This window comes from Mus caroli, unplaced genomic scaffold (assembly GCF_978045245.1).
Source record: "Mus caroli unplaced genomic scaffold, Mus_caroli_1 scaffold_16, whole genome shotgun sequence".
NCBI classification, from domain to species: domain Eukaryota; kingdom Metazoa; phylum Chordata; class Mammalia; order Rodentia; family Muridae; genus Mus; species Mus caroli.
Window position 1 is genome coordinate 15,620,961 of NW_028227271.1, and position 24,844 is coordinate 15,645,804.

At 47.0% G+C, this 24,844-nt stretch overlaps 1 pseudogene; it reads right to left on the reverse strand.

Annotated features, from left to right (window-relative positions):
- Positions 1 to 23,216: 23,216 nt before the first annotated feature.
- On the reverse strand, positions 23,217 to 24,524 carry LOC110310843 (palmitoyltransferase ZDHHC3 pseudogene; annotated as a pseudogene).
- Between the last annotated feature and the right edge of the window lie 320 nt (positions 24,525 to 24,844).

A 24,844-nucleotide genomic window follows, 5' to 3' on the forward strand; every position in this document is an offset into this window, starting at 1 on the left:
GGACCACAGCCGACCTGCATGTAAATGAAGGGCTGTGCTTGCACCAATCACAGCACTATCCCTCAAGCGAATGAAAGACCATGGTTGCTTCATTTCCAGCATAGTCCTTCTGCTGCATCACCAGCGGAAGTTCTTCCTCTGGTGTAGGTAACAGGGTTATTTGGAGTTCAGAGTTCTGGGAGTTAGGGCAACAAGGTCTGGCAAAGTTGCCTGAAACAGTTACAGCTAAGGTGATGCTTTTTAGAGCATTGCCTAAAGCTGCTCATTGACAGGAGGCAGTCGTGATTGCAACATAGTTTCCTCAAGGCATCTATACGCTGTGCAAAGCGATTAGGCTGACATGGAGGCAGTCTCACTGGCTATTTGGCCACTAATCCTCTGCTTAAGGCTACCATACATGAGGGAAGGTCTCACCAAAGTGCCTGTTCTTGAGTTTCAGCCCTTTATTGGAAACATTAAAAGGGGGCTTAGAAAAGATCCAATGGAGGCTAAAACACAGAAATACAGTTCTCATAGCATTCAACAGCACTAAACAGTTATTTACTCAATTTGTTCACTTTACATCCTGCTCACTGCCCACCTCCTAGTGACCTCCTCCCAGAATCCTTTCCCCACCCTCCTCCCCTTCTCCTCTGAGTATGTGTGTGCCTCCTACCCAGTATTCTCCTCCCACACACAAGTCTCTGTGGGGTTAGGCACATCCTCTCCCACTGAGGCCAGACAAGGCAGGCCAATTAGAAGAACATATCCCATGGACAGGCAACAGCTTTTGGGATAACCCCCACTCCAGTTGTTTGGGACCCACACGAAGACTAAGTCGCACATCTGCTACATGTAGTGAAGAGGGTTTTTTTTTTTTTTTTTGACAAAGTCTCTCTCTATAGCCCTGGCTGTCCTGGAACTTGCTATGTTGACTAGTCTGATCTCAAATATACAGAGATCCTCCTGCCTCTGACTCTGCCTCTGGTGTGCTGGGATTAAAGGTATGTGCTACCACACATGGCCAGTTACACAGTCTTGAACAATGTGTGAAGGTGCTGAACTCCTGCCACAGCATCCAATGAAAGCTATGTCCCAGCCAGGCATGGTGGCACACGCCTTTAATCCCAGCACTCGGGAGGCAGAGGCAGGCAGATTTCTGAGTTCCAGGCCAGCTTGGTCTACAAAGTGAGTTCCAGGACAGCCAGGGCTATACAGAGAAACCCTGTCTCGAAAAAAAAAAAGGAAAAAAAAAAGGAAGGAAGAAAGAAAAAAAGAAAGAATGAAAGAAAGCTGTGTCCCTCTACCTGTCTCATGAAGAGCCATTTTACTTCATTCACAAGTTGCAAACTTCCAGATGTAATTTATAAAGGAAAGTTGGATATAAAATGCATGTCTGACTGTTGCCTGTGAACCAGAGGGCAAGCTTTTATTTTTCCCTTTTAAAGTGATGCGGGGGATATCTCCCAGTCTCAGACATGCTAGGGGAGTGGTGAGCACCCACCACTGAGCTAGCTGTGTCTGCAGCATGCTCCCATGCTCTTGAACTCTCAGGTTTTATGTTTGTGTCAAGGCACTGCACTGTTTGCCTCGACTGTCTCTTCTGTCTTTAGGTTAGGGCCATTGGAATGGGCTCTGGTTACTGAAATGAAAGCAGAGCTGTTCTTTGATGGAGCTAAGAAATTTAGGACAGACACAGGAGTAGGCAAAAGCAACAAGACCCTTCAGGGGCACAAACACCCCCTGGAGGATGGAAAGCACACCCATAGAGCTGAAAGTCTCCCAAGTGCATTGGCTTTTTGGATCCTCCACTTTTTTAGGGCTCAGCTGGACTTGTTGGAAGAAGTTGCCCTTCTCCTGCCTTTCTGGAACCCCCCTTTCTTCCTCTTTTTTTTTTTTAAGGTCTTCTCCTTCTTCTTGGATAGACTGTGACCTTGAGTGTTTTGACTCTTGATTCCTTGGGATTCTAGGCAGGAAACCTTCCCAGGGCATGTAGAACTGGGGGAGAACCTGCTCTCAGGGAAGAGAGTGAGGTTCATCTTCTCCACAGTCTTCAGCAACCCTAGAACCTGGCTTGTGGTTGAGCTTAAGGCAGAGCTCAGAACTAAGCTGGGTCCTTGACCACCCTGGCCATGTGTGGAGGCACAGCAGCACCTTGACAGAGGGAGTCAGAGCCATAGAGCTGCCTGGATTTGGGGTGTAGAGTCGACACTTCTAGGAGCCTTCCTGCTCTCTAGGCACAGGTGAACCCCAAAGGTCAGATCTTCATTTCTAATTTGCCCAGACAGGACCCTTGTTGAATGGCCAGTGTCCCCATGACCTGAGCTATGTCCTCGATGGGACAGCTTAGGGCAGGGGTCCCTTAAAATTTCCCCTTCAGCATGGATACTGCCCTCCTATGAGCCCCAGGTTGGCCCCACCCTGGGGCAGCGGTGGGAAGAACATAGCCCCCAGTTGAGCTGTTCTTCTTGCTCTGGGAGAGCTGATGTAGTGGCGGCCAGGCTGGGCGGGAGCAGCTGCTTTTGTTGATTAGTTTCCTTCAAACCCTCCTCTGGCTTCAGGAACCTGCTGGAAACGAGGCTGGGCTGGGCAGCAGCCGTGAAGAGAAGATAATCAAGACAAATGAGCCGTCTGGAAGCCCATGGACGTGGCTGCACTCAGGCCTGGCACTCCTTCCAGACACGATACAGCCCCAGTGGCCATCAAAGAGGGTATCCTAGCTGCTCGACTGCCTAGAGACTATGGTGTCTCCAGTCTTGGCCATTTCCTCCTGTGCAGCTGAAGGAGACCGAAGATTCCGTTCATGTTTGACATTGTCATAGTTCTTGTCCCTGGCAGCTGGCCCACACATCCCTGGCCGAGCCTGCGTCCCTGGATGCTCTGTGGCCATTTTGCATTTATTTTTTTTCCTGCTTTGAGATAGAAGACTGGAGATAGTTTTGATGGACTGCCTGTGCACTGGGCTGGTTGCACAGGTCGTGCCAAGGCTTATGGGTGCTGGTTGGGTCACAAAATGGTGTTCTAGGGTTCTATGGAGTACATCCCACCTGCTATGGATTACATAGATTGTATGGCCGGGCTGGAGAGGACACTGCCGAGGCCATAGGCTCTGGATGAACCATTTGTGTGGGTGTAGGGGGTTAGTTTGTATTCAATGATTTCCTATAGAGGAGGGCCAGGACCAGTTGGACAAGGAAGAAGACTTTAGGAAGAAGACTGGGTGGGAGCAGGAGGGAGTTCTTTGAATCTGAGATGAACAGGTGTTACATGGGACACTTGGGATGATCAGTCCTGGACCAGAGGTGGCTTTTGTTTTTGTTTTTGTTTTTGTTTTTTTTTTTTTTTGTTGTTGTTGTTTTTGTTTTTGGAGGAGGTTTTAGGGATGATGAATAGTGAATTCATCATGTCCTTCATTTCCAGCAGTTTCTGTACTTGAACCAACTAAAGTTTGGAAAATTTGGAACAAACCTCTCCCACCCCCCGCCCCCGGAAAGACCTGATCACACACCATTAATTAATCAATTTGTTCATTCATGCCATGTGCCTAGAGTTTCTTTCTTTTTTTTTTAAAAAGAATTATTTATTTATTTTACGTATATGAATACACACTGTAGCTGTGCAGATAGTTTCGAGGCTTCATTTGGTTGTTGGGAATTGAATTGAGGACCTCACTGTAGCTGTCTTCAGATGCACCAGAAGAGCAGAAGAGAGTGTCAGATCTCATTAAGGGTGGATGTGAGCCACCATGTGGCTGGGATTTGAACTCAGGACTTTCGGAAGAGCAGTCTTACCCACTGAGCCATCTCTCCAGCCCTGGAGTTTCTTTCTTGCCCTTTGAGCTCACTGGTAGAGGGGACTCTGTTCTTAGGGACCCATGTGCTGGATAGAAATGAGTGTGCCTTGTCCTCTAGAATCATGATGGGTCCCGGGGCTTCACAGACTCACACAAGGAGTCAGTTGCCAGGACTCCAGGGCATGTCCTGGGTTCCTAAACTCTGTCTATCACACCCTTGTCTGGAATGATTAATCCTATCCATTTGAGATTAAGACATATCTAGGGGATTAGTAAGGCCCGTCTCTGGGTGTTAGATTAAGAGGGCTCTGACCAAATCAATGGACAGAGTCAGCATTATTGAGAGGCGATAAGAGGAGGTGTGTGTGGGGGGTGTAGTGGAAGGAAGTAGGTTGCAAGAGGAAGTAGGTCACTGGGGACCTGTCTTCTATCTTGTGTAGCACACTTCCTGAATTCCCATTTCTCTGCTTCTTAGCAGAGGAGCTGCCTGACAGCAGGCTCAGAGTTCTTTCTGTTATGGACAATAGCCTATGCATGGCTTCCTCATAGTTCCATATGTTTCCTTCATATGTGTCTTAGTCAGGGTTTCTATTCCTGCACAAAACCTCATGACCAAGAAGCAAGTTGGGGAGGAAAGGGTTTATTCAGCTTCCATTTCCACACTGCTGTTTATCACCAAAGGAAGTCAGGACTGGAACTCAAGCAGGTCAGGAAGCAGGAGCTGATGTAGAGGCCATGGAGGGATGTTTCTTACTGGCTTACTTCCCCTGGCTTGCTCAGCTTGCTTTCTTATAGAACCCAAGACCACCAGATGGCACCACCCACAATGGGCCGGGCCCTCCCACCCTTGATCACTAATTGAGAAAATGCCTGACAGCTGGATCTCATGGAGGCATTTCCTCAAGGGAGGCTCCTTTCTCTGTGATAACTCCAGCTTGTGTCCAGTTGGTACACAGAACCAGCCAGTACAATGTGGCTTTGTCACTGGTCTATGTGGCTTTCTCAGGTTTGTGTGGTTACGCTGTGCCTTGGAAATGTTCCTAGGTCCAGGGAATTCTATTTGTATTAAACTTTAAGACTTGTGATTCTTGGCTTTATTCTTATTTTATTATGACTATGTAGGATGGTCACGTGCTTCAGAAGTGAAGACTAGACAGAGACGTGTTCAGTGACAGGGCCCTATCTTTATGCATTTTCCTCCCTGTCAGCACATCAATAAACGCCCGTTAGGATAAGTATGTTATCTATAGGGATCCTGACATTAAGCAATCTGCTTTAAAGCAGTTGTCCTTGTTAACTCGAAGGAGCTGCCCTGCTGATTCTCTTCCTAGATTTCAACCCCGTAGCCATCTAGCTGCTTAGGGAAGACACATGGTGACCCAACTTGCCTCAGCTCTCTGCTTCAAGGCAGGGGATGAGCGGACGGTGTGTTCCTGAAGCCTTCAGTGATGATCTGAGCTTGGGATGGGCCTGTAGGTGCCTTGGGGTAAGAGGCAGGATTGTAGTCTTAGTGAGTGGGTGGTCTCTTACTATCCCATGAAGTCCTTCCCTAGGTGTCTGGTCTCTGAGGGTCCCAGAGTAGTGCAGGATTCACCTGAATGAGTTCTGAATACAGTGATCTTCTTGGGTAACTCCCCTTGTGCCTTGGGTAGAGCATGCCACATCGGCCTTCCAACAGTGACTGCCACAGCAGATGAACAAAAGCTCTCCCGTAGGCTATACCTTCCCATTTAGGACTTCACTGGTTAAAAACGACAACTTAGAAGATTTCTCTGTTTCACTCCTGGCCTTGTCTCCTGGGTTGGAGAAAGGCTGTCTTTTTTTTTTTCCCCCAAAACAATTTAGTATTTTCTTTAAGTAAATTGATATGTTTGTTAAAAACTGTATCTTGTTACACTCCAAACAGAGATTACAATTCTCTGTAGAAATACATTTTGTGCATAAACAAAATAAATCACGGTCTGCAACGAGAGTCGCTGGAGGGGAGTGGAGGGGAGTAGAGCCGAGTGGAGCCGTGCGCCGTGAGGACATAATGAGATCCTAATTACTGCACGGTGATTACATTATCCCGGTAAGAGGTTGTGACAGATTATTTGTGAATGCGGACACAGTGACTAATAAAAGGGGCTGCATTTCTGAGTTATTTGGTGACACTGATTTATGAGATGACAATTTGCCGACGAGGAGGATTCGGGACTGTGTGGGTATCTGGGCTCGGGTAAAGGAGGTGACGTTGGTTTGGCAGTCTCTTCAAACCTGTCCTGGAGAGGAGCTGGTCTCTGCTCTGTGACAACTGCCCACCCTGGGCCGTCACAAGCTGTGCAAGCAATCTGGTAGGATTTGGGGTGGGGGTGGGGGTGGGGATGGGGAAAGATCCTGAAGGGAGGTGACATTGCCCCAGACCTCAGGCTGCAATCTCCACTAGGGGGCACTCATAGCCTCTTGGAGTTCCCTGCTGGTCACTCAGGCTGCCTGTTCTGCAGAGCTGGAGGCAGGATGGCAACCCCAAGACAACCTTGTCTTTAGAAATGTCTCTGCTGGGTCTTAAGAGCTGAGTTTGGGACCAAGGAGAATACACCTTCATCTCTGGGCTGGAGTCTCAGACTGGGTGGTTTTAAGGTCTTAGGGACTTTCTCACTTCCGTTGGGTTCGGTCCAGCTCTCCCTAGCACCAACTACACACTGTGAGTTTCAGATAATCTACAAAGCAAGAGCACAACCAGAACATTGAGGTGTTCCGTGGTGTCTCAGCACTAACTGTCTCCAATCGGACAGGTCTCTGTGCTAGGCAGACATGTCACTTTTGCCAACCCTGGTCATACCGCCTAGCTGTGGAGCAGTGCAGTCTGAACCAAGCAGACGAAAGTGCATCTGGCTGGCACAATGAGCTGTTATCTTCCTGCAAAGCTCAGTCTGTCTTTCCTTCCTCGCACATGGGGTCCCTGACCCTCTATGAGGCAGCCTCATGGCTGAGTGCTGAGGCTGGAGCAGAGAGCCAGTGTGGTAGACCTCTTAGTTCACTGGCTGTCGAGGGCAGCTGAAATACCCTTCCGGGCAGGTGCAGAATGCTGTCCCTGAGCTTACACGGTCCGGCTAACATTTCTTTCCATCAGCTTTCAGCAACCATCGGAGTGTTTCTTGGGAATCCAGACGTTTTTCTCAGCCCCCTCCCCCCTCCGCAGTCTCAACCTGCCACAGAACGGCTTTTAAAGAAGATAAGCTTTCTTCAAGTTGTTTTCTTAAAGGGCCGATTTCCCTTACGCAGCATCTTCGGAGAAGCATGCAAACGAGGCTCGGAGTATATAGATTGAGACAGGCTACGAGATAATTGCTAACGATGAAAACGTGCCGCGTTGCTGCCAAACCCTCAAATTCTAATTTTCCACGAGAATCAGTTCTCAAACGTGTAATCTCAACTTCATCGGCTGTCATTTTTATGCCCGTGCAGCTTAGACTTCACCCCAAAGTGATATCCAATCTGTCTTGAGAGAATGTTTACTGTGAGTTTGGCAGTGGCGTTTCTGTGCTCTCCCGAGGGGTGTTTATCAAGCTGCCACCCAGACACAGTTTGTGTAATTTGCTGGGGTTCATTATTGCAGATATCAGCAGTCAATATATTTTTTCCCCCTTCTAAAAGGACATTAGTTGGCTTTTTAGTAACTCTCAGAAAGCTTTGCCCCATCTGAGTGTTCATGGTGTGGGCTGCTGGCTAATGTTCTGGGGACAGAGGACAGACAGTCAGGTTCTTCTTAGAGATTGAGGGTGAGTGGGTGCTGAAGGGCAGAGAGACACAGAGAGATAGACAGATGGAGAGATAGGTAGATAGATAGACAGATGAGGAGAAGACAGACAGATGAAAAAGATGGAGAGAAGGTTGGAAACAGCTAAGAGAAATGGATGAAAGGTCAAGAAGGAAAGGATCTCTAGGTCATCAAGGCATCTTACCAGGAGGCAGGGGGGACCATTTGGGGTTCCTGTGTGAGTCGGGAGGGGAGGAGCTCCCTAAGACATCAGGCAGGGGCTGCAGGATAGCTCAGCTGGCAAAGCGCTTACCGTGAACGAGCGCTTGAGTCTCATTCTCAGAAGCCATGCTAAAAATAGGAGCGTGGTGGTGTGCACTTATAAGTCTCGCGCTGGAAGGCATGGAGAGGTGGATTCCCGTGGGTTGCTGGTCAGCCAGCCTGGCGTTGGGATGCGTTCCCATCCAAGATTCAGAAATTTTCTGGAAACACCTTCAGACACGCCTCGAGGTTTGTCTCCTAGGAGAGTCTAACTTCAGTTGAGTTGACATGGAGATGGACTGTGACAGGGAATGAGGAAGGATCCATCAGCACAACATAAGGGTTGATTCCACCATGCCAAACTATCCAAACTGGCATGGATGTGTCGAGAGCTGCACATGATCACCTGGGCATCCAGTACTCCATCTGAACCAAGTAAGCAAGCAAGTACCCCAAGATTTCTAGGCCCCCAGTGGGACAATACCAACCTCACTTCTCTTCCATCCTCTTAGGGAAGTACCATTTGAACTCTGTTTTCTATGACCTTTAAAAAGATAACATTTCCATAATCCCAGTGCTTTGGAGGCAGAGGCAGGCGGATCTCAAGAGTTCAAGGCCAGCCTGATCTACAGAGTGAATTCCAGGATGTCCAGGGCTACACAGAGAAACCCTGCTCAAAAAAAAAAAAAAAAAAACCAAAAAAACAAAAACAAAAACAAAAAAACAAAAACCTCCAACCAATTCACTAAACAAAAACAACAAACAACCCCACCCCCAAAAATCAAATCAACTAACCAACCAACCAAAACCAATTCTACATCAGCAAGAGCCACTCCTGGATAGCAACTGGACCATAACCACATGAAGTCCAAGAGAACTCCTCATGCTGAGTGCATGCCGGAATCTAAATGTGCCACAGTTGATGTCCTCAACCTCCATTGTCAGGGATTTGGGTTTTTCTTTCTTTCTTTCTTTCTTTCTTTCTTTCTTTCTTTCTTTCTTTCTTTCTTTCTTTCTTTCTTTCTTTCTTTCTTTCTGTTGTTTTTTGTTTTAAACATCATGTATTTAATGTATATGAATACACTGTAGCTGTCTTCAGACACACCAGAAGAGGGTATCAGATCCCATTACAAATGGTTGTGAGCCACTGTGTGGTTGCAGGGCCTTTGGAAGAGCAGTCAGTGTTGTTAATCACTAAGCCATCTCTCTAGCCCCCTTGGGTTTTTCTGTCTTGTAAAACTAATAAAAATTTCCTGATGAACCCCCTCCCCTTTTTGTTTGAGACTGAGTTTATGTGTGTGTGTGTCCTTGGAACTTGCTCTGTAGACCAGGCTGACCTCAAACTCAAGTTTGCCTCTGCCTCCCAAGTGTTGGGATTAAAGGTGTGAGCTACCGCCATCAGGTCGGATGAACTTTCTTGATCAGGTCCAGAGAGGGAGCCACACAGCAGTTCCTTAGATGTTCAGAAGTCTCACTGTCTACCCTGTGACCATCAGGGTGACTCAGAGAAGCCTGGTGGCGTTGTCCCACCAGAGTTGTGGGGTACTGTTTGCACTTCGTCCCCTGATGCTGTGGTGGGAAGACCCTGAAAACTGCTTATAGGGAGGGGCCCATGTCCCCAGATCACAGGTGACTCTAGGGATACGTGTCCCCTGTCGGTTTCACATAGCCCTATGAAAGTTTCCCAGGGAATCTGCAGAAGCTGGAGGGCAGCCTTCTCACACTGCCTCGGATTTTCCCACTGATGATAGATTAGCAGAAGCATTTTAAACGTGACTTTACTTTGCATCCACCTAGATAGATATGATTCTGAGCTCACCGGCCCCACTCCTCCTCCGTGTTCAGATCTGATGCGCACTTTTTAACACAAGTGATTTGTCCGCTTCGTAGTGCTTTGGTGGAGTTATTTATACATTCCAGACACTAATCCGTTGTCAGCCTAGTACGTTACAAATATCTTCTCCCAGTTGGTGCCCTGCGCCTTCCGTTTGTTTATGCTGTTTGATGAATTTCAATGGCCCTGAATGTGCAGACTCTTCCCTCCACGTTTGTGATTCTGGGGTTTTAAGAAAGTGCTCCTTGCCCTGCAGCCACGGGATGGTCTCCTGTGTTGACTTGGTTGTGCTCTATAAATGTTTGTTATCGTTAAGCCCTTAGGCCATTTGGAACTGAATTTTACAACGAGGTAAGAACCTATTTTCTCTCGTTCTTTTATTTTTAGATATTAACCAACTCCCCCAGCATTAACCGTTGCAGCCTCCACACCCACAGTTTGGTCTTGCTCAGGCTGGTCTTGAACTTAAAGTCCTCCTGTCTTAGTCTCTCCTGAGTTGGGATAACAGATGGGCAGCATCACATTCGGCTCTTTAACTGGTAATGCAGAATTTCATTAAAAGCCTATTGATGCTTATATATGGATGCCTTACCTTTTGTACACGGATAACCATGTGTGGGTGCACAAATAGCATTCACATGTACACATCTGTGCAAGGAATGTGTACATCACTCCCTTCAGTTTCTACACTGTGAGGCCTCAAGTTCTGTTCCCCAGGGCTCGATCTGAAACCCTGGTGGCTTCAGAAGGAAGCCTATGGCCAGCGTAAATCCAGGCCTCAGAGTGTGCAGTTGCCCACTCATACTGGCAGGTTTTAGAGCTTCCCACGGGCAGGTAGACATTCAGAACCTAGCACAAACATGATATCCACCCGTGACCTGTGACTCGCTTATGGTGTACAGGTGGCCCTCAAGCCAAGCCCTGGGTCCTCTGCTCCTTATTCAACTTTGAGCTCTGGGCCCTGGGACGTCCTCTTCCTTTGTCACTTGCACATCTCCTTGATGTCACATTAGAACTGGCATGTCTATGTGCCTGGATTGGAGAATCAGACAGGTGGATGTGCTATAGACTGAGTCATAGCTATTTATCCCAACCTTTCTCTGACTGTGGCCTGACCACACCCCTTCCCTGCACCTCCCTGAGCTGCCCCCTTGGCTATTGCCTGAGTGGACAGGCCTTCCTGCTTTCTCTGTGTATTGAAAGGTCCTTTCTGCTAGGTAGCTTCAGAGGTACTCACAGAGTTCTGTGTTCCCAGGCTGGGCAGACGAACCCTTCAGGGACTGCCACACTCATGCCCTGGCCAGGGTTTCAGAGGGCTTCAGGTTAGCTCCCAGACTCATATGCCCTTTTGCAAACCAGAACATCCGGGTGGAGAATCAGGCCAAGCCACCCTGGGCCAGGACACTGTCACATTGTCGTGGCAGGCAGTTTCTCTCCTCACTCTGCTGTGTATTCCCAGAGGGGAGACCTTAAGACCCGGATGCTCCAAAGCCATCCCTGTTGCACATGTTTCACCAGTCATTCACAGCTGCCTGGGCCCCTGACTGGGGGCAGGCATCAGGTTGCACCCATTGTGGGGTTTCTGCTCCTCCATTCAAACTGGGCCTGGCCTCTGTATTATTTCATGATTAAAATTATAATCCTTCAAGTATTTCAGCACTGAGGCTATAATTTCCAAACATACCTTTGTTTTCAGAGCCCCCCAGGTGTTCTTCCTCACTAACAGATCTAACTGTCTGCAATGTCATATTCCTCTTGGCCTGGCCTTCAGTGGTAGCTTCCATTGGCAAGCACCTGCCGCCCCCCCCCCCCCAATCTCCTTGTAAGCCCGGCTACAGCTGGGAAGTTCATGGCTTTGGAACCTAGCGATTTCACCTGCAGGATGATCCTCTGATCTCATTACGTTCTCACTCTGCCGTGCGGAGCTAATGCGGCTTCATCTCTAATCTTCCCAAAGATGGTTTATGGTTCGTTACTGCAGACAGTGCTAGCTGGAGCTCTCTCTCTCTCTCTCTCTCTCTCTCTCTCTCTCTCTCTCTCTCTCTCTCTCTCTCTCTCTCTGTGTGTGTGTGTGTGTGTGATGGGAGAGGGAGTAAGGAGGGAGAGGTGTGGCTTAGCCATTTGCAAAGCTGAGAGGGCTCCTGAGCTAGGTCCCCACTGGACAGTTTCTGGGTGGATGGGAGCAGCTAGCTGCCCTGTCAGAAGGGACCCCCACCCTGTCCTGTGCATTTCTATTTTAAAGGCACAAGCTTACCATGTGTGGAGAAGAGCTGCTCATGGGTTTCTCTCAATGGTATAGGACAATATGGGGACAGGTGACAGACTCTAGGGCAGGTGACAGACTGCAGGATAGGTGACAGGTTGGTTGCTGTTGGCTGTTGTTGGTCTGTCTCTTGGGGCCCTAGCATTTATATACCCTCTGAAAAGTCTCCAGAATTCCAAACATCACACAATTGCAGAAACCATCTGCTGCTGGCAAAATCACGCCCTTGCTAGAGCATGAAGCAAATTATAGCTGTTGAGGACAATCTAAAGAAGCCCTATATCACACTTCTGGGATCAGACCAAAAACATTCTTATATTTCTGTGAATCTTTTAAAAAGAAATCAAAATACCAAAATTGTCACTACACAGTTATCACACATCACATATCACACATATATCACAAACACACACACACACCACATATCACACACACACACACAACATACATATATCACACATCACACACATACATTACACATCACACACATCACACATCACATATCACACACATACCACACATATACACCACACACCTATCACACATCATATACATACATCACATATACACATCACACATATCACACATCACAGACATCACACATCATACACATATCATACACACATCATACACACATCATATACACATCATATACACACATCACACATAATATATACACATCACGTACACATCACATATCATACACATTACACACACTCATACACACATCATACATACACATCACACATCATGTATACACATCATGTTCACATCATATATACACATCATGTACACATTTGCTCACTTTACACATCACATATCACACACATCACAAACATCGTACACACATCACACAGACATCATACGTCACACACACATGTCACCATACATCTCTGGTTCTGTCTCTCTTTGGGTCCTTGGGCACCCTGGCTGATGTGCTCCATCCACAATGGTCTTTACTCTGCAGTAAGATCCAAGGATGTTAAAGTAGAGTCTGAGAAAGTAAGGAGGGCAGTTTTATTCCCCCGTGAATTTTGAAAATTATGCTTAAAATTACAGTTGATGGGAATTCAACAAATGTACTTGTAACATATGCAATGGCATCAGCAAGATGGTGGGATGGGGTCAAGGACAGGCAGGGTTCCATATCCCATGGATGTAGACAGTACAGAAGGAAAGTCATGAGTAGGAGACCAGAGAAATAGAACAGACTCTGACTGGGAATTCTCAGATACATGGTGAAGAAATCCCAAACTGAAAATCCCATCTTCAGCCAAAAGTGCTAGTTATAGAGTGTTCTGTCTGATATCCTGTCTCTGTAACCAGAGGCTTGGTCCAGGATTGAATCTCCATCAGCTAGGACTGTCCTTATTTGCTTGGCAGAGATCTGCACTGCAAACCATACCAAATTTCCAGAGCTAGACTCTGGCTGATCTGGACTGCCAGCATTCACTTAGGGGTGGAGTTCATATCAGGCCGTTGCACACAAAGTAACTTACCCAATGGGGCACATCTTTAAGGTACAGATGTGCTCACTTCAGCCTGCTGCAGCACATCTGCATTTTACAGCTAGTTACAGCCAGCCTGCTCTCTGCTTGCAGGGTTCTCAATAGTCTCTTCTTTCCACTCTGCTCTGAGGAGAGAATTCACTCACTGTCAGTAGCTCTTTTCCTCTGCTATGGTGGCCAGTCCTCTACAGATGAACAATGCTGTCTGTATTCTGTGACATCCCTGGGACTGTCACTAAAACGTCACACACAGAGACAAAGTCAGCAGCTCAGCAGTTGAACAAAATACAAAACATCTGGAAAGGTCAGAGACAGAATGAATGGAGAGACAGGGAATGCAGAGGAAGGAAATAGAGTAGTGGACCCCAATTCAGCCTGTGAGCTCTACAGTAAACATCAATGGTCTTTATTCACAAGGCCCCAAAAGCAGGAACAACTGGAGTGTCTATCAACAGAGAGGTGGGAATAAATGTTTATATACAATTGAGTATTATCTGGTATAAAAAAGAATGATGCTTCAATACCTGAGAATGTAGTTGCTATTCATGTGCACAGGTTTTGGGTATAGATGGTGGGATCACGTATGATTAAAATGTTAAGTAGCACATTAGGTGTGCTTTAATGGATGTCTTTAATTTCAGCACTTGAGAGACAGAGGCAAGGTGATCTCTGTTGAGTTTTAGGCCAGCCTGGTTTACATAGAGAGTTCTAGGCCAGTTGGGCTACATAGAATGACCCTGTCTCAGACAAACATACTTAAACTGATTAGAAAGGAAGAGTCAAGTGTCAAGGAAGTGAAACAGGGACCAGTAGGTGACAGTCTCTTGAAAACCACAACTTGGTGTTGTGACAAGACTGGGCTTCAAGGAAATTCTGGAGCCACCTGGGATCTAGCTCTGTTTTTCATGCAGTCACAAACATAGTAGCCCAGGCGGATTGCGTTCTTTTAGAATCTATAATCATGACACAAAGACTGCTCTGAGCTGTTTTGCAGACAACACCATGAACTGTGAGGGAATGACCACAATACCATCTGAGGGATGCAGGTATGCGCTTACACAGCTTTAAACGTGGACAACTGACCTTGGTAATCACACATTTCATCTAGACATTTGCCAGTGATAGAATGAGCCGAACTAATCCTCATCATGTGCTCAAGATTAAATGTTTCTATAAGACCTCTGTCCTGATGCAGGCATTCCAGATGCAAGGAATGCTACAGCTTTGACAGGACAGTCAACAGTTTAGTCAAAGAACAGCAGTTGTCAGAATGAAGGCTGGAGGATGGCTCAGTAGCTAAGGTGTTTGCAGAGCAAGCATGAAGACTGGAATTGGGGTCCCTAGGAACCCAAGTCAATGCCAGGGAGATGTGTCAGCTCCCTTTTAATTTCAGCAGATTCCTAGTCAGCTGGCTAGTGAGACAAGCTGTATCAACAAGTTTTGGGTTCAACTGAGAGACACTGGCTCAATGAACACAATAAAGGGACAACTGAGGGTAATTTTTAATGTCAGTATTGGGCTCTTCAGCTGCCCATTCACACATATGTGCTCACACACATGTGCAAAAACATGCAAACACCCACATTCGCAGCACACATACACACATGAAAAGCTGTCAGACTAATAAGAGAACGTGCATCAACCATGCACAACCAACCAGACATTCCGTGTACCCTAAGATAAAAGGGGTCCGAATAAAGAAGAGAGAAATATGTGCAACGAACAAGGAGAGCTGGGGCCACTCTGTAAAAGTCAGACAGAGTTGTGTTCAGGGAAAAGATGATTATGAGAGACAAAGGAGATTATGCATGGATCAAAGCTCAGCCCACAGAGGAGGCGATGATCTCAGATGGGCAATCAACAACCAAGGTAAGACGCGAAGAAGAAAGATGAAGTCAGAAACAGATGCACCTACAGTTGTTGGGGGGGAGGTTATTGTCTACTAGTACTTGGTGGGATGGATAGAAAGCCGGCAGGGGTATAAAATAATTTACCTTCATCCTCACTCATCTAGGGTCAACTCAACGTTTTTAAGGGTGCTTGGGGTATTCACTAAGATAGGCCATATTCTACCTCATTCTATAACAGCCGTAAAATAGTTGAAATCAAACCGTGCCCATTCTTTGAATACAATGAAGCTAAATTAGGAAGCAGCGGGAAGATCAAAGAGAAAAACTCAGACACTAGAAAATTAAACATGACACATCTAGATAATCCACAGTCAAAGTTGTCTCATGGAAAATTAAAAACAAAAACCTTTAAATTGAGGAGAATGTGGAGCTTAACTGTATCCAAAGAGAGGAAGGACTGAAATCAACCATCCAAGCCTCCAGCTTAAACAGTCATCTTTCCAAGGGGCTAGAGAGTGAGCTCAGTGGCTAAGATTACATGGCGCTCCTGTAGAGCACTGGGGTTCAGTCCTGCATCCACAAGAAGCAGTTCACACCGGTAACTCCCACTCCAGAGGATCCCACACTCTCTGGTGGCTTCCATGGTCACCTGTACTCAAGGGCACACACTCCTTAACATCCATGCATAGTTAAAAATTAAAAGTTAAAAATTAAAGATTAGAAATAACTTTTCTACTCTGGGAAGATGGTGTAGAGAGTAAACTGTTTGTTGTACAAATGTTGGCACTGAAGTCTGGGTTCCTGGTACCCACATAAATGCTGGGCAGGTGTTGTGGTCTACCTGTAATCTTAGCACTCAGGAGGCAGGGGCCGTGGATCTCTGGAGCAAGCTTGCTTGCCAGATCAGATGAATTTGGCAAGCTCTGGATTCAAGCAAGACATTCTTCCTCAATATATAAGGTGGAGAGCTATTGAAAAAGACATCTGGCATCAACCTCTGGCCTCCACATGCACACACACACACACACACACACACACTCCTATATACTTCGAATACATATACACATCCATGCACACACATGCACACACCCACACATTTTCACAGAAGCAAGATAAATTTAGTTTGTGCAAAGGAGGAAAAAAGTAAAAATCACTGGACTTGAAACAAAGAAAGGATGGGAAAAATGAATATCATAATTGAGGCTTTGAAAAGATGAACAAAATGGCTAAAGTTTCATTAGAACTGACACATAGAAAAAAAGGACACACATCACACATATCAGGTGCAGAAAGACAGGCCTTGCTCCAGAGTTAGGGGGCAGAAAGAATGCAGACATCACAGCCTGAGGCCACCCCCAGGGAGAAAAGAAGGTGCAGACCCTGATTCACCAGGGACGAAGCAGGTGGGAGTGAGAGTTCTGAGACGCTGGAGAAGTCGCTCAGTGGTTAAGGGCTCTTGCCGTGCAAACGTGAGGGCCCGAGTTCAAATCCCCAACAGCACATAAAAGCCTAGGTGAGGAGGTGCACATTTGTAAGTCTAATACTAGTCAATGAATGTGTGTGTGTGTGTGTGCATGAGGGAGTGCTCCTGATCTCCCCCCCCCCCCCCCCCGTCATGGGACAGGAACATGAAAGAAAAAGTGAAAGTTAAGGCTAGAAGTCCTTTTGAGAAAGATTCTCCAGGACAGATGGTCTCGATGGAAAATTCCAGCAAATATTTAAAAACATCATCATCACCACCACCACCACCACCACCACCATCATCATCATCATCATCATCATCAGCAGCAGCAGCAGCAGCAGCAATGGTGATGAGAACGTAGGCTGTTTAAGAAGACAGAAAAGCAGAGAACCCACACATTTAATGAAAGCAGTATTACCTTGATTCCAAACCCAGACGTTATATCTGGGCTTACCAATGTCCCTCCTGAGTGTGAAGCCTGTCAGTCACTGTCCGGGTGCTGTGACTACACTGCCTGAAAGCATCAGTCCATGGGAGGAAAGGTTATTAGCTGTGGCTCATGGTCTCAGTTCATCGTGGCTCCAAAGGCCTTGCAGAGCCTTCTCTAACCACAGCAGAGCAGGAGGCAGAGAGGGCGGTGGAGCTGTGGGAAGCCATAGCCTGCAGAAGCCCTCCCCTCCTGACCCACTTTTGCTAGCTAGGTCCCATCTCCTAGAGATTCCACAGCTTCCCAAAATAGTGCTCCTCGCTGGGAAAGACGTGCTTCAAACCAGGCCCCGTGGGGGATATTTCGGACTGAATTTCTCAGCAAAATACTAACAAATTGTGCAGTATCCCAAATTACATTTATGTATACACACACACAAAACACACACACATACACACACCACATGCATGCACACACACACACACACAAATGCACACACAGCCACAAATGCACACACAGTCACAAATGCACACATACCCCCCCAAATACACCCCCCAGATGCACACACACACACACACACACATACACACACACACACACACACACACCCCACACGCATGCACACACACACACAAATGCACACACAGCCACAAATGCACACACAGTCACAAATGCACACATACACACACCCCCTCAAATGCACCCCCCCAGATGCACACACACACACACACACACACACACACACACACACACGACATTTAGCCTAAGAATTCAGGATCAATTTAAATATTTAGAAGTATACATATTCACCATTTAACTCTCTAAAGAAGAAAAAATATTTGGTGATACTATCTGACACAGAAAGAGTAACGCTGTATGTATGTGTGTGTGCATATGGGCATATGGGCAACACTATTTGTACACGAGGTTGGAAAGAGATAGAGAGGGGGCTCTAGAGGAGCCGGAGAAAAGTACTGACTGTGTATAATGAATATGCATTTTATAAAGGTCTGGAACTTTCAAAGAATAAAACATATAAAAAGGGCTGGAGACTTGGCTCGGCAGTTAAGATCACTTGTTGCTTTTGTAGAGGACCCGGGTTTGGTTCCTGGCACCCACATTGTGGCTCACAGCCATTCAAAATGTCCAGGACATCTGCAGAACCTTTTCTGACTTCTGTGCGTCCCGGCTCTGCATGGGATGTACATGCATACACGTAGGCAAAACACTCATACTCATAAAATAAATAGACCTAAAGAAATATAATACATGAAATCAAAACCCAAAAAAGGATGGGAGATAAAAATTAACTCTGCTGGGGACTTGCTAAGATCAGCTGCGGTTGTTAATTTTGTTACCGTGCCTAGTTTATAAAGATAAAGTTAAAAGTTAATAGAGCAATATCTAAAAAAAATATTTTACTGACAATGGTATATCCTCACAGGGCAAAATATGACATAATGCGTCACGCAACATTTAAATCACACTAATTAGGATATCTATCATCTCACAAAATGACCATTTATTGCGGTTGGACCTGTAAAAATGGACTCTTTTAGCAATTTGCAGGCGTACAGGACACCGCCGTTAACTCTGGTCGCTGTGCCTCACGGTGGTCACTTGACCCTACTCTTGTCTAGCAGGACCTTGGAACACTGGCCAGGATCTGTCTTCCCCAGCATCTCATAAACACAGCGGGGGGTGGGGGGGGGAAGACATCACGAAAACAAACAGTGTTGAGTGGAAAGACAAGTCCAAGGCAGCCGAGTATTGCCAAACAGTTTATGGGATGTGAGAAGTGAGAGAATCGAAGAAACCAGCAGAAGCAAACATCCCCCTCTCCATCTCCCTGCAGAAATGGAGGCCAGTCTACTACAGAAAAGGCAAAAATAGCTGCCGAGTCTATATGGTGCATTTAGTGGTTTGAATGAGAATGTCCTCCAGAGGGATTTGAACCTTTGGTCCCCAGTGGGTGGCGTTGTTTGGGGGAGGCTCAGAGGGTGTGGCCTTACTTGAGAAAGTATGTCACTAAGGGTGGGTTTTGAGAGTTTAAGGACTGCTGCTTGCTGGCGGGCTTCATCCCCACCCCCTACCCCCACAGACTCCTGTTCCACTGGAACCACAAGGCAAGAAGACCTCTTCTGTTAGCTGCCTTGGTCATGGTTATTATCACAGCCATAGAGAAGTCATTAGGACCAACGGAGACAGTGATCTTTTAAGGTTCCAGACTGTGAAATTCCTGCCCTCTTTCCCACAAGGCTGGTCTGTCAGAGATGGTCAATCTTCACACTTGTCTAGCACAGCTCCCTCCCCAGATCCTACATCCCCCTGGCTTAGGACACAAAGCCTTAATCTAAGGTATCAAGTGGGGCTGGAGATGCCCTCCCTTTCTGATGTGTGGACTCAGGCATGTAGCACAGTGCCTGCAACTTTCCAACCTTAGGATGATCTGAGAGCGTAGACAAGAGGTTGCCAGTGGCCAGCTAGGGAAAATGGGGGCCTGGTGCCCCCTGTCTACCCGGGACTCTCCAGGGAATTCTAACGGCAACTCATACCCAAAACGGATCACGTGATTTATCTCTTGCGCGGGGTAAGGGCTTGTATTTAGAAAAACTCCACCCCAGCCAATTAAAAAAAAAAATAGGCGAAGACTTGAGCATATATTTTACAGAAAAAGATGCTGAGACGACTCCATTCAGACCAGACAACCATCCACGCGGAAAGCAGCCGAGAAGCGATGGAAATGAAACACAAAAACCTTCCAAGATGAAACCTGTGAGCTCCGCAGGGGGCGCGGGAGAGGAGCCTGGCATGGGAAGGCAGCATGGGAAGGCAGCATGGGAAGGCAGCCGGACCTGCGTGCTGAGCATGGAAATTGAACCTCGGCACACTACTACTCACAGGTGACTGAACACAGTGGGAGACCTGGGTGTAATCATCCGAAAGTATGGCAACGGAACCCCCAAACTCAGAAATAAACAGAGCAGCGCACCAGGCAGCGGAGAAGACTCAGTGTAGCGTCTGTCTCCCCCGAAACCCAGCAAGATCCCGCCCCTCCCCCTCTCGTCTCATCATTTATTTTTGATTTGATGTATTGTATTATTGTTGTCATTGTTATTACTATGTTGAGACAGAGTCTGTATAAAACGTAGCCATGGCTGTGCTTGAATTCACAGTGTAGACCAGGCTGGCTTCAAACTCAAGAGATCTGCCTTCCCATAGTTCGGATTAAAGGAGTGCACCACCATGTGTAGCTAATTATTTTGTTGCTTGCTGTGACTTTCTAAAGAACATTTTTAGGTTATTTTATGTGTAGGAGCGTTTTGCCCATATGCATGTATGTGTATCATGTGCGTCCTAGAACTGGAGTTAACTGACAGTTGTGAACTGTCATGTAGATGGTAGGAATAGAACCTAGGTCCTCTATGTGAATGAGTGCTCTCTTAGCCACGGAGCAATCTTTTCAGCCCTAATTTTATTTATTTATTGATGATGATGATGATGATGATAATGTGTGTGTGTGTGTGTGTGTGTGTGTGTGCCGGCATATGAGTGCATGGGCATACATGTCATAATGGACATGTGGAAGTCAGGGGACATCCTTTTGGGAGTTAGCTCTGTCCTCTTACATTGAGGTGGAGTCCCTCCTGTTTCTCCTGCACTGTAAGCTTTGGGATAGCTGGCCCAGAACTTCTGCCTTTGGGCAATTTTCTTGTCTCTATTACCTGTCTCAATAGGGATTCCACACATGAGCTGTTACACACCCAGCCTTTTATGTAGGTCTCAGAGATGGAATGTGGACCATCAGGTTAGCCACCTTTCCCTTATCCCTGCATTTGTTTCTCACGGGAATTTTAAGTTCAAAGCAGAATTGAGCTGAAGGCATCAGCCCCACCCCTGAACACTCTCAACGCTCCCTGTAGATCTCTTTTCTTACCTAAACTTAGAACTCTTACTCTTAACATGTAAATGGAAAAGATGTAAAAGAGTTACAACGCTCTTGGAAGGAAAGTCGGAGAAATTATTCCACTTGATGCTACAGCAGCCACAGTCGGTTACACAACCAAGGGCTGTGTGCAGAGACCACAGAGATGCTAGAGAAACCAGGAACAGACCCTCCCAGATCTGAGTGAATCTGACATTGTGCCAAAGGGAGCCAGTGGGAGAGAGACAGTCCATCAGCACACAGGCTGGAGCAAATGAGCTCACAGAGTCCGTGGTGAGCCTTGTCTAAATCACAGAGAAATACTCAAGAAACCAATTAGAGAACAGGCAGAACGCCTCAGAGGCAAAACAGGCACAGGAAGAGAGAGTTCTCCCCGTTAGCCGGTAGAGAATGAAAACCACACGAGGTATCACCACTCAGCCACGAGAAGGGCGACATGAAATGCCTGGTGTCATTGCCAAAGGCTGAGAGGGTGGGGGAAAGACACGTCCCTCATCCCTGCTGGCAGTGGCATAAGGTGTGAATGACACAGGAAACAGGCACTGCAGGATTTTAGACATGTCCTGTTCTGTCACCTGCAAGTGCAACCTTGGGTGTTGGCGCCAGAGACATGGAAATGGACATGCGCACAACTGCCATATAATGCCCATAGCAGCCTCATCTATAACAGGTCCAAACTGGTCAAATACTACAGTACCATACTGCCAATCATACTTATCAATAAAAGACAACTTCTAACATAAGCAAACTTAGCTGGATCTTCAGGACAATACAATGAATAAAATAATAATAATAATAATAATAAAAATAAATTAAAACTCTTGAACAATGGCATGCTGTATAACTTCATTTATGTAGTGATTTTGAAATGATAAAACCACAGAGATGCAGGTGGTCTTAGGTGAGGAGGGGAGGGGCACTTATAAAAGGGCAGGTCTGCGCTGGTATGGGGCCAGCACTCTCAAGTTATATGTGCACGTTTGTACCATGGTGACATCTGCTCAGGGTTGGTAGGTGGGATCGGTACAGACTTCCTGGTGTTGGCATGATGACTCGGTCGTGAGAGGTGTCACATGGTGACAGAACAGGTAAACTGGCTGGTTTTATGTCAACTTGACCCAAGCTAGAGTCATCAGACAGGAAGCAGCCTCAATTGAGAAAGTGCCTTCATGAGATCCAGCTGTAAGGCATTTTCTCAATTAGTGATCAATGGGGGAGGGCCCAGCCCATGGTGAGTGGTGCCATCCCTGGGCTGGTGGTTCTGAGTTCTATAAGAAAGCAGACTGAGCAAGCCATGGGAAACAAACCAGTAAGCAGCATCCCTCCACAGCTTCTGCATCAGCTCCTGCCTCTAAGGTCCTGCCCTGTGTGAGTTCCTGTCCTGACTTCCTTTGGTGATGAACAGCAATGTGGTAGTGTAAGCTGAATAAACCCTTTCCTCCCCAACTTGCTTTTAGGTCATGGTGTTTTGTTGCAACAATGGAAACCCTAACTAAGACAGCAGGTTAAGGCACTAGGAGCCCTCTGCTGTGTCTTACAGGAGGGACCTCCTGTATCCTTACCTTAAAACAGAAGTTATACTTCGTGATTTCTACCCTCTGTTTTAAGAAAACTCTGGCCATTCTTGTATAGCTTGATCAAAAGACAATATATCCCGGATATATCCCAGATATTCCGGCCATTTCCCATGTCCAGTGAGAATTTGAGTGAAATATGAATAGACAAAGCCAATGAAAGACTCCAAGTCAGGCCACCAAGGTGGCTCATCAGGCAAAGGTATTTGCCATCATGTCTGATAATTCGAGAGATACTCAGCATCCACGTGAGAGAAAAGCACTTCATCACAAGCACTATAGCATGTATATATCCACCAAATAAGTAAATAAATGTAACAAAAAGATTAAAAAGAAAAAAACAAACCAAAGCTAGGGTATATTGATAAACCACAAAGCAAAGACCCTAAGTAAAATCAAATCTACCAATATGAAAGAGAGAGAGAGAGAGAGAGAGAGAGAGAGAGAGAGAGAGAGAGAGAGAGAGAGATTGAGAGAGAAACTACCAATACAATGGAACTGGACTTGTGAGAAATGCAAAGACCATTCAGAACCCAATGATGCTCTTCGAGCTCACGGTAGAAGGCAGGGCATCATCTTGTGATTACTTTAGAATGTGCAGTTGGAATTAAACAAGTGTGAGTACCAACTCAGGACAGGTGGTCATAGGGATGCATTTCATTGCTTTCCATCTGACAGCATGGTAGAGCTACAATCGGGCACAGGGAGCCCAATTTCCTCGGGGTTCCTCCAACACCTGGCTTTCCTTTGCTGTTTTGTTGCACAAGAAAATTTGAGGAATATTACTTTGTATTCTGCCATGTTGGTTTCCTTCAGGGAACTGGCTTGTTCAGGTTTGTGTGTTGCCGTGCTTTGCTCTGGACACCCATGAATGACTTTAGGCCATATCATGGTGCTCATTCACTTTGTAATGTTCTGGGGAATGAAAAGGGCTGAGCCAGGTCAGGGAGACATGGGAGCCACAGACGGCCTTCATGTTTGCGCACTTGGTCCGTCTGCCCCCTGAGTGTGTGTTCTGATACAGCAGCTCCGTTGTCGTTTTGTCTGAGTAGATGACGCACATTTGGCTGCAGAGCATCACCACGGCAAAGAGGAAGCCCATTATCGCCACCAGGAGGAGAAAGAGGATAGGGGCAGGTAGGGACACGGTGCTGCTCGAATCCCACTCGCCCCGCATGTAGCTGCACAGGACAGGGATGCCCAACAGGAGCAGAACGTGGGTCGAGGTAAGTCCAATGTACATTGTGAAAAGCAGGAAGTACTTCTGGTTGTCCTCACCCACGCAGTTGTTAATCCAGGGACAGTGGTGGTCGTTCTTGCGGATGCAGCGCTGGCACACTGTACAGTGGCAAGCTGTCCTCGGTATGGCAGAGTGGCAGTCGGGACAGTAGGACACTGTGCCAGGCCCGGGCGGGTTACCCAGGGGTACAGAGCCTGGGTCGGTCAGCATAGTCCGTAGGTGTGACGCGAGTGCCAACGAGGCCAGCAGATGGAAGACCACACCATTGGCTACTATGTACAACATGTTGTTAGATGGTATAAGCAGGTCCCGGAACAGTACCCATCCACCGCTCAGGACCAGCACCCACGCGGCCATGGCGCACAGGATGCCAATGGGATCCAATACGAACCAGCAGTGTTGGTTGGGGGCCTGCAGCGGGGTCTCTAGCCCGGCGCTGTGCTCAGATGTGCCGTGGTTTTGGACCGACGAGGACATTTTGAGAGTCCTCAGACCCGCTCAAGAGCTAGCATCATGATGGTAGACCCAGGGCCCCGGAGGAACCCCCTGGAAAGGAGAGGATCCTCCAGAGAGAGGAAGAGGCCTTGGCCTTCCTCTCCTGCTCAGCTTGTCTGGAATTGCCTCCTGTCTCCCTGGGCCGAGCCAGGGAGGGGCGGGGAGAGCTCCAGGACAAGCTGATCCTTGCAGCATTCTAGAATGTTCCCTCAGACAGGTTTATGAACACAGAAAGGGTCCCTCAAGGCCTCGGGGGGGAAGGCTGGGAGGAGACACCTATAGGTGGTGGCCCTTTGGTTTTGCTTTCTCCACTCTGAACGAACCTGTTGGAACCTCTTTGCTTTGAGGAAACTGAGGCAAGGGGAAGTTAAGTAAATTACCAGAAGAGACCAGGTGAGGGCTTCACACCTGTTGTGTGGTCCAGAGCCCGGGCTTCTGCCCCTTCTTGTTCTGGGATGAAGGTCTACCCAGGA